Source organism: Podarcis gaigeae (genome assembly GCF_964106915.1).
Source record: "Podarcis gaigeae genome assembly, chromosome: 15".
Lineage (NCBI taxonomy): Eukaryota > Metazoa > Chordata > Lepidosauria > Squamata > Lacertidae > Podarcis > Podarcis gaigeae.
In genome coordinates this window covers 24,048,013-24,056,321 of record NC_139692.1, presented here as the reverse complement: position 1 = coordinate 24,056,321, position 8,309 = coordinate 24,048,013, and the positions used below count along the sequence as shown (strand labels likewise).

Here is an 8,309-nt window from a genome sequence, read left to right as displayed (position 1 = left end):
GCACTGCTCCCGCAATTTTAAACTGTTTTGAGTTTTATTTGATTCCATATGAATTATTTTAAATTCTGCACTGCTTCAGTAATCTTATACTATTATAAATTCATTATCAAAATCAATCAGTAAGTTAATGTGAGAACAACAAAAAAACACTTTGTATTGCTAAAAGAGTTCTAATAATTATAAACAAATCCCACTAAGAATTCCCACAACTGCTGCTCTCTTTGTCTGGTCTCAGCTGACACTGAAGAGACAGTTAAACTGTGGAACTCACTTCCACAAGGGGCAGTGATGGCCACCACCTTGGCTAGCTTTAGATAAGGATTGGACAAATATATGGAGAAGGCTATCAATGACTACTAGCTATGATGGTTATGCTTTGCTTCCACAACCGGAGGCAATAAATCTTCTGATTACCAGTTTGCTGGAAGCAGTGGCGTAGCGTGGGGGGTGCAGGGGGGGCCTGCCGCACCGGGCGCAACATCTGGGGGTTAGGGTTAGGTTAGGGTTAGGGGGCACAAATCCACGGGTTAGGGGGCGCAAATTACTTGCCTTGCCCCGGGTGCTGACAACCCACGCTACGCCACTGGCTGGAAGCCATGGGAGGGGAGAGTGATTTTGTGCTCAGGTCCTTTTTACTGGTTTCCCACAGGCATCTGGGTGGCCGCTGTGAGAACAGATGGGTTGCTGGACTAGATGGGTCGCTGGCCTGATTCAGCAGACTCTTCTTATGTTATTAGATTCAAAATCCTGTTTTGACTAATGCAGAATTTGAGGAGAGAAGGCTTACGGTACTCCTGGTGTGGAAACAATCTAAAACATTTCAAGAGAATATTTCCTCAAGTCCCTTCCACCTCCTATCAATGCATTCCAGGTTACAGCATGAAACAGTTCAAGCATATTGTTAAGAGAGATCTTTTGCCTTCAGCTGCCATCACAAAGGCACTGCTTTAAATTAATCTGCCTTCCACACACCAGCACTTATCTCTTTATGTAGAATAAGGGATATTTATGTCGTTGCCTGGAGCCAAAACTCAGCAGCAGGGCTCTCCTTAGCTCTCTGCAAAATATTCTCATCTCTCAACTCCTTTTGTCAAGTTTTACAGCATATTATCAGAACCATTATCCAACTCTATTGTGTTCCACTCCTCGCCCTCCTGGACAGTCCTGCTTATTTTAGGGGGGGGGGGTAATAAGATATCCCCCACCCCAAATACTAGGGTGTTTGTCTATATTGAAGTATATCAAACAAATCAATATCAAAAACAGTGTTTTTAGAATTTTAAGGACTAAAATATAGAATACATATTCATAAATGCACACATATCTAAATATATGAACCATGTGTCTGAAATAGTATGGGAGAGCAATCCTGAAGCCATTTTGACTCTCCCAATGACCTCAAATATTCCTCTGCAGTAAGGGAGGCAAATAGGGAAAGCCTTCCCATCGCCTTTTTGCTTTCAGATCCTGTCTTAAGGCCTTATTTGTGTGTGGATAGGGTAAGCCTGTGACCTGGATTCAGGAACTAAAGTATTAAACATCACAAAAGAATGGCCAGACTGCCCAGGTAATGTAATCAGTGACCATTATCAGATGTCCTGGAAAACAGAACAAAATAAAAAAATTCCTTCCAGTAGCACTTTAGAGACCAACTAAGTTTGTTACTGGTATGAGCTTTCGTGTGCATGCACAAAAGCTCATACCAATGCTCACGAAAGCTCATACCAATAACAAACTTAAAGGTAAAGGTACCCCTGACCATTAGGTCCAGTCGTGACCGACTCTGGGGTTGCGGTGCTCATCTCGCTCTATGGGCAGAGGGAGCCAGCGTTTGTCCGCAGACAGCTTCCGGGTCATGTGGCCAGCATGACTAAGCTGCTTCTGGCGAACCAGAGCAGTGCACGGAAACGCCGTTTACCTTCCCACCAGAGCGGTTCCTATTTATCTACTTGCACTTTGACATGCTTTAGAACTGCTAGGTTGGCAGGAGCAGGGACCGAGCAACGGGAGCTCATCCCGTCGCGGGGATTCGTACCGCCGACCTTCTGATCAGCAAGTCCTAGGCTTAGTGGTTTAACCCACAGCGCCACCCAAGTCCCAGAACAAACGTAGCCGGTCTCTAAGGTGCTACTGGAAGGAAATGTTTTATTTTGTTTTGATTATGGCAGACCAACACGGCTACCTACCTGTACCTGGAAAAAAGGATTTCTGCTGTAGGCTGCCTCCTCTGCTGTGGACTGCCTCCTGCTGTGATGTATGTATGATGTTTCAGGGGGGTGGTCTTGGGCTACAGGGTGGGCAATTTCAAAAGTCTATAAAAGGGCTTGCACACCATTGTTCAGGGTTCTCTCCTCCCTCCTGCATGTGGTGAGTGGGGACCCTGTTGCAATAGTTCCTTTAATAAAGATCAGGCTTACTAGACGCTTTGCTTCTCAGTATACTCTGGTTGACCTCCTAACGATAGGGAACTTTAGAAAGACTTTTACAGGCTCTGGAATATCCCATAAGGGAAAAGAATCCTACCTGATCTTGATGTATATATTCATTTAATATTTTTTTCATTCTGGTAGCTAAAATATTTGCAAATAATTTATAATTGTTATTTAATAGAGAAATAGGCCTATAATTTTTTATTTGCAGCAAATCAGAATATTGTTTTGGAATTACTGTAATATAGGCTCCTTTCCATGTTTCTGGGATTTCACCTGTTTTTAAAATCTCATTCATCACATCTTTCAATGGATTTACCAACTGTTCACTTAGTTTTTTATAATATTTTGCCATTAATTCATCTGGTCCCAGGGACTTGCTACTTTTTGTCCACCATGATTCTAACTCTGACATGATGCCGTGTGCTTCCATTTTGCAGAAGCAGATCTCCTAAGAGGTATACCCCAAAAGGTATAACATGTACCATTTGGGATGCCATTCTGGTTAAACCTGGCTGCAGTCTGTTTTAAGTTGCTTAGGGACTCTTTCCCATACACATGAAGCACACAAAGACCAGGTTGGATATGCCTGTTCCCAAAGATCTAATTCAACTCCCACCAACTAACAGCTGTTTAATTTACTGGGAGAATGCATGACAAGTCAGTCTCTCTCTTTGTAATAACCAAATTACAGGAGGTCAGAAAATTTTGATGCAACGTAAGCCAGATATCTTTGACAAGGAGGCCTGAAAGTATTTGGTTTAACATTTGCCTTCCTGGGAAAAGGAAGGCAAAGTTGAAGTGGGCTGCAAACGTAGCTGTTATTGCATGAGCCATTGTATCTGTGAAAATATTACCTACATATTGTACAGTGTGATGCACACACAAAAAGCCTTTTGTGGCCCCCTAATGACTGTCACCATTTAAGTTAATCCTTTTCACATTAAGGAATGATGGAACTTTATCTTCTAAGCCTTGCAGAATGACCCAGAACTGTCGGCATTTCCTTAATGTGGATACAGGCTGTGAAACTCCTATATTTTTAGACACTAAAAATGTCAAGCTTTCATTTGGTTATTGCAATGGATAGCTCTCCCAACAAGGAATGGCAGCGATTGCTTCCTGAAAACAATGCTAGACACGCTCTCTGTTCCAAGGAGATTTGTTAACAACTGGAAAGATGAGAAAGCAGAAAGGCCACCTCTCCCAAAACAACAAGGCAAAGGTTTCCGACAACCATGCTTTAGCTTTCCCCAAAACTGTTGTGCTTTTGAGACATCATCTTCCATGGCTAATCATCCCAGGGAGACTGCACACCTTGGAAGAACATAATGAGCCAGAGGCATAGTGAATATGGAACCCCATATATACATAAAAGGTAAGGGTAAAGGTACCCCTGCCCGTACGGGCCAGTCTTGACAGACTCTGCGGTTGTGCGCCCATCTCACTTAAGAGGCCAGGGGCCAGCGCTGTCCGGAGACACTTCCGGGTCACGTGGCCAGCGTGACAAAGCTGCATCTGGCGAGCCAGAGCCGCACACGGAAACACCGTTTACCTTCCCGCTGGTAAGCGGTCCCTATTTATCTACTTGCACCCGGAGGTGCTTTCAAACTGCTAGGTTGGCAGGCGCTGGGACCGAGCAGTGGGAGCGCACCCCGCCGCAGGGATTCGAACCGCCGACCTTTCGATCGGCAAGTCCTAGGCGCTGAGGCTTTAACCCACAGCGCCACCTGCGTCCCCTCCATATATACATAGCTTACATTAATACGGAGACTATATGGTGATGGCATGTGCAAAACATTCATATTGTGGTGCCACTTGAACCTTCTGTGGCAATGTCTTTTTCACTTTTTGGAAAACACTTTTTTAAAAAAAACACACGTCATAACATTTTTATTGTAATGAAAGATTAGTTTTCATCCACATTAACAGTCTGTAGGCTTTTGAATGTGGTAACTGGCACATATGTGACAGTTTATTAGGCGAATCCTCATCTTCATTGCGTTTTCTGGATAAACACACATGGATACGGTAAGGAACATTCCTTACTCCTTTTGCCCAGACAGCCTTGTTCAAGCGGGTGTCAATGCGTACATCAGGAGTCCCCATCTCCTTCATTGCAAATTTACGGATCTCCTTGACAGCACAAGGAGCCCGCTTCTTGAAGCCTACGCCATGGATCCATTTGTGAATGTTTATAGTATATTCCCGAGTAACCACCTCAATGATGGCTGATCGTCCTTTCTTCTTTTCACCACCTTTCTTTGCAGGAGCCGTCCTGCTCAGGATCAGACCAGAAAGACTTTGGAAAACACTCTTAAGGCTTTCTGTCTATCATTTCAACTTAGGTTCTCTTGTTGGCTAAGTAACGTACTTGAAGCTATCCCTTTCTTGAATATTTCTTCTGGGTTTTCCTTTCAAGCTGCTAAAGGAATTCCGCCCCACCCTTGATCTTTCAGAGAGATGAACTTCATTGTCTAAAACTGGCACATCTTAGGGTCTCCTGCATTGTGGCTTGAAAGGCAAGGCCTTCTAAGGCACAGGTCTTCCACCAGCAGGTGGGTCAAGGCCACACCAGGCAAGTCTCAGCAAAGCTGTTGTTGCCACGTCGGATTTCAGTTTAGGCTGACCAGAGCAAAGGAGCACTGCACGCATGTCTGGATTATGACACGTTCTTCTGATGAGATCCTCATTTTATCAATTTCCACAAATGCTGCAGTGTGGCAGGAGAAAGATGCACAAGGCTTTATTATTATTATTTTTAATACAATACATATTGCTGGTTAAGCACTCGCTCGTGCCTTTCTTCTGCCACACTGCAAGAATGGTTTTCACTTAGTAGTACAGGGGACACTCAGGTTGCGAACGTGATCTGTGAAGGATGCATGTTCGCAACCCGCAACATTCGCAACCTGCATCTGCGCACGTGAGGGTTGTGATTCGGCGCTTCTGTGCATGCGCGGCTGCCAAAACCCACAAGTAACCCATTCTGGTACTTCCGGGTTTCGGCGGTCCGTAACCCAAAAAAAGGCAACCTGAAGCAGCTGTAACCTGAGGTATAACTGTAATGCTAAGGTAATAGTAGGTATATTCAGTGGGGGGTTTCAGGGGGTACTCCCAGGGTACGCACTAATGGCGCCTCTTTTTGTTGTTAAAAAGTGTGGTGCTTACTATAACAACTTCATGATGAGTACCGCCACCTATTTTCGGGTGGTGGGTGGTGGGAAGCACTGGGTATATTGTTCTGTGAATTGCCATTTTAGGATTAATAACGAACACTATCAGCACTGTTAAGTATAAAGCAAAACCAAAAGTGGATCCCACGTTGCACCCTGGGAGTCAGAGGTCGGTCTTGGGTCTCAATCAGTCAAAGACCACTGTTCTAAGGGAAAGCAAAGTGCAAACATGAAGAATCACAACTTTACATGATAAATATATAAACATGAAGTTTTACTGATAAGCCACTGTCCTTTATAACCTACGTTTAATCTTTTTTTTTCTTTTCTTTTTTTAAAAAATACTATTAGAGTTGGATTTTCCAATCAAATTTAAAAACCAGTTGGGGAGTGGCAATCTTCAAAATCCCTACTTTAATTTTGGGCATTCAAACTATTTAGTATGGGACCCAGGCTCCATCAAGAGTCATGTTTTACTGGGCCATATGTGGATCAGAACTTCTACAAAACTGAATGACAAAAAACAAAATCAAAACGGACTTCTCAAGTATCAGGATTTAGAAATCTTATTTTATTTTGGCAATAAGGTTACAAATTGGCCTTTTGTACAATGACTGCAGAATTCAAATTACCTTGTCCTTCTCAACTGCATAGTAGGCACAGCTCTGCAGGAAGCCTTGCTAAATACATGGGCAGAGTCCAGTTACAAAGAGACCTCAGGTTCTTCTGCAGGTGATTTGGCAAAACAAAACAAACAACCCTACTAAGCAATTATGTGTCTGTCTAAAATACTTTTGCAACTAGGCTTTTATCTATCCAGCAACATAAAAAACTATCATATCTGTATCACTTTGCTTTATCTTAACTATTTGGTTAAGAGTTCTGTGAGATTTGAAGGCTTACCATACTGAGAAATGAAGTACACAGTAGCACCTTATACGTCTCGTCTTCATGGGATCTTTGCAGTAACAACTCTAGACCACTGCAGCAACATTTTAGGATGATCTTTCACATACGACAGTGAAACACAAGACACCGTCGCATAAATATTTCCTCACAGATTCTTTCCCTTGGCAGTCATCTTGTCTTAATTGACTGAATTAAATTAAGCTCCCTACTGTTCATTTTTCAGCTTTTATGCCTGCCACTCAAAAATTTGGGATTTTGTGGAAGGACCCAGAAAGGCAACCCGAGGTGACAGGCTTTCATAGCAGATTCTAGACCCTTTGAGCATCATTCTCATTTTATATGCCCCCTTTCTTATTTGCCATATCTATCAGACAAACCTGACAGGAAGTTAATGTCTTCTGATTGGAACTCTTGCCAACATCAGACATCCTATGGTGAACTTACCCGGGTGTAACAAGGAGCAGGGTATAAATCACAGACCACTATTGCTAGGGAAATCTCTTCACAAAACAGGGAAGGGGGTGGAGAATGATAAGAACAATTACCCACATGTTCCTGAAGTGCCTCAGGTTATTCCTCGCACATCAATTCATCCAAGGTGTGTCTCTCCCCCCCCCCCCGTCCCATTTCATTCTTTTTAAAGTTTAAAATGGGAGAAAATGCTTTAAAAGGGTTTTGTTTTGTTTTTTTGCATATCTGGAGGAGCAGGAGATAACAGATCAAATGACCACAGAAAAGGGAGTAATATGGAAATCTAGCCAGAGGCAACACCTTCTCATAGTAAAACAAGGCCCAAGGGACTCATTTATCCAGCCCGCGGCAATGGCTGCCGCCGCCCACTCTTACTGGTGCTGCACTGTGTGGCTGCCTACTTTCAGGTCGGAGGAGCACCGGAAATTGCTTGCGCGCATGCGCAAGCATTATTTGTGCATGTGCAAGCCTTATTTAAGGGACGCGGGTAGCGCTGTGGGTTAAACCACAGAGCCTAGGACTTGCCAATCAGAAGGTCGGTGGTTCGAATCCCCGCGATTGTGTGAGCTCCCGTTGCTCGGTCCCTGCTCCTGCCAACGTAGCAGTTCGAGAGCATGTCAAAGTGTAAGTAGATAAATAGGTATCGCTTGGGCAGGAAGGTAAACAGCGTTTCCGTGTGCTGCTCTGGTTCACCAGAAGCGGCTTAGTCATGCTGGCCACATGACCCGGAAGCTGTACGCTGGCTTCCTCGGCCAATAAAGCGAGATGAGCGCCGCAACCCCAGAGTCAGTCACGACTGGACCTAATGGTCAGGGGTCCCTTTACCTTGTAGAAGACAGCTCCAACAGTTGCAACTGTTGAGTGCCTGTGTATGTGCAGGGGGTGGGGGTGGAGTGGGGGGTGGGACAGCCATTATCAGTTTCAATAGTTGCCCTCCACTTGGGGTCTGTGGACTCAATTGTGCTTTTATCTTCATCCTCCACCCTCTCCCTCTCTCTCATCCCCCCCCCACCAGAGACCTTTCACGAGCTGCTATGCTTCAGTTGCTGCCAAGCAGCTATGTTTCATCTTCACCCCCAAAGGACTCTGTGGCTGTAGATATTTAAAGGAATTCCCTAACCCCCCCCCCACTTCTTTTCTTGGGGGCCTCGAATAAGCTTTTCATAGCTGCAATTAGCTGAAGGCCAAGCACAACCTTTTAAAACACCAGAGCTCCTCGTTTCATCAATCATTCCGCAGAGGGATGGAATTAGGCTGCTAATGTTAATTTCATCAGACAGGGAGCTGATTTCCTCTGGGGTTACTGCATGACTTAACTGTAGCA

At 44.3% G+C, this 8,309-nt stretch overlaps 1 pseudogene across 1 annotated transcript; it reads right to left on the bottom strand.

The window, feature by feature from the left end:
• Window positions 1-4,310: 4,310 nt before the first annotated feature.
• Window positions 4,311-6,257, bottom strand: LOC310833010 (large ribosomal subunit protein eL31 pseudogene; annotated as a pseudogene). Its single transcript has 2 exons — window positions 6,238-6,257; window positions 4,311-4,731 (listed from the first exon to the last, which is right to left on the bottom strand). The product of its transcript is annotated as a large ribosomal subunit protein eL31 pseudogene (transcript).
• Window positions 6,258-8,309: the final 2,052 nt, after the last annotated feature.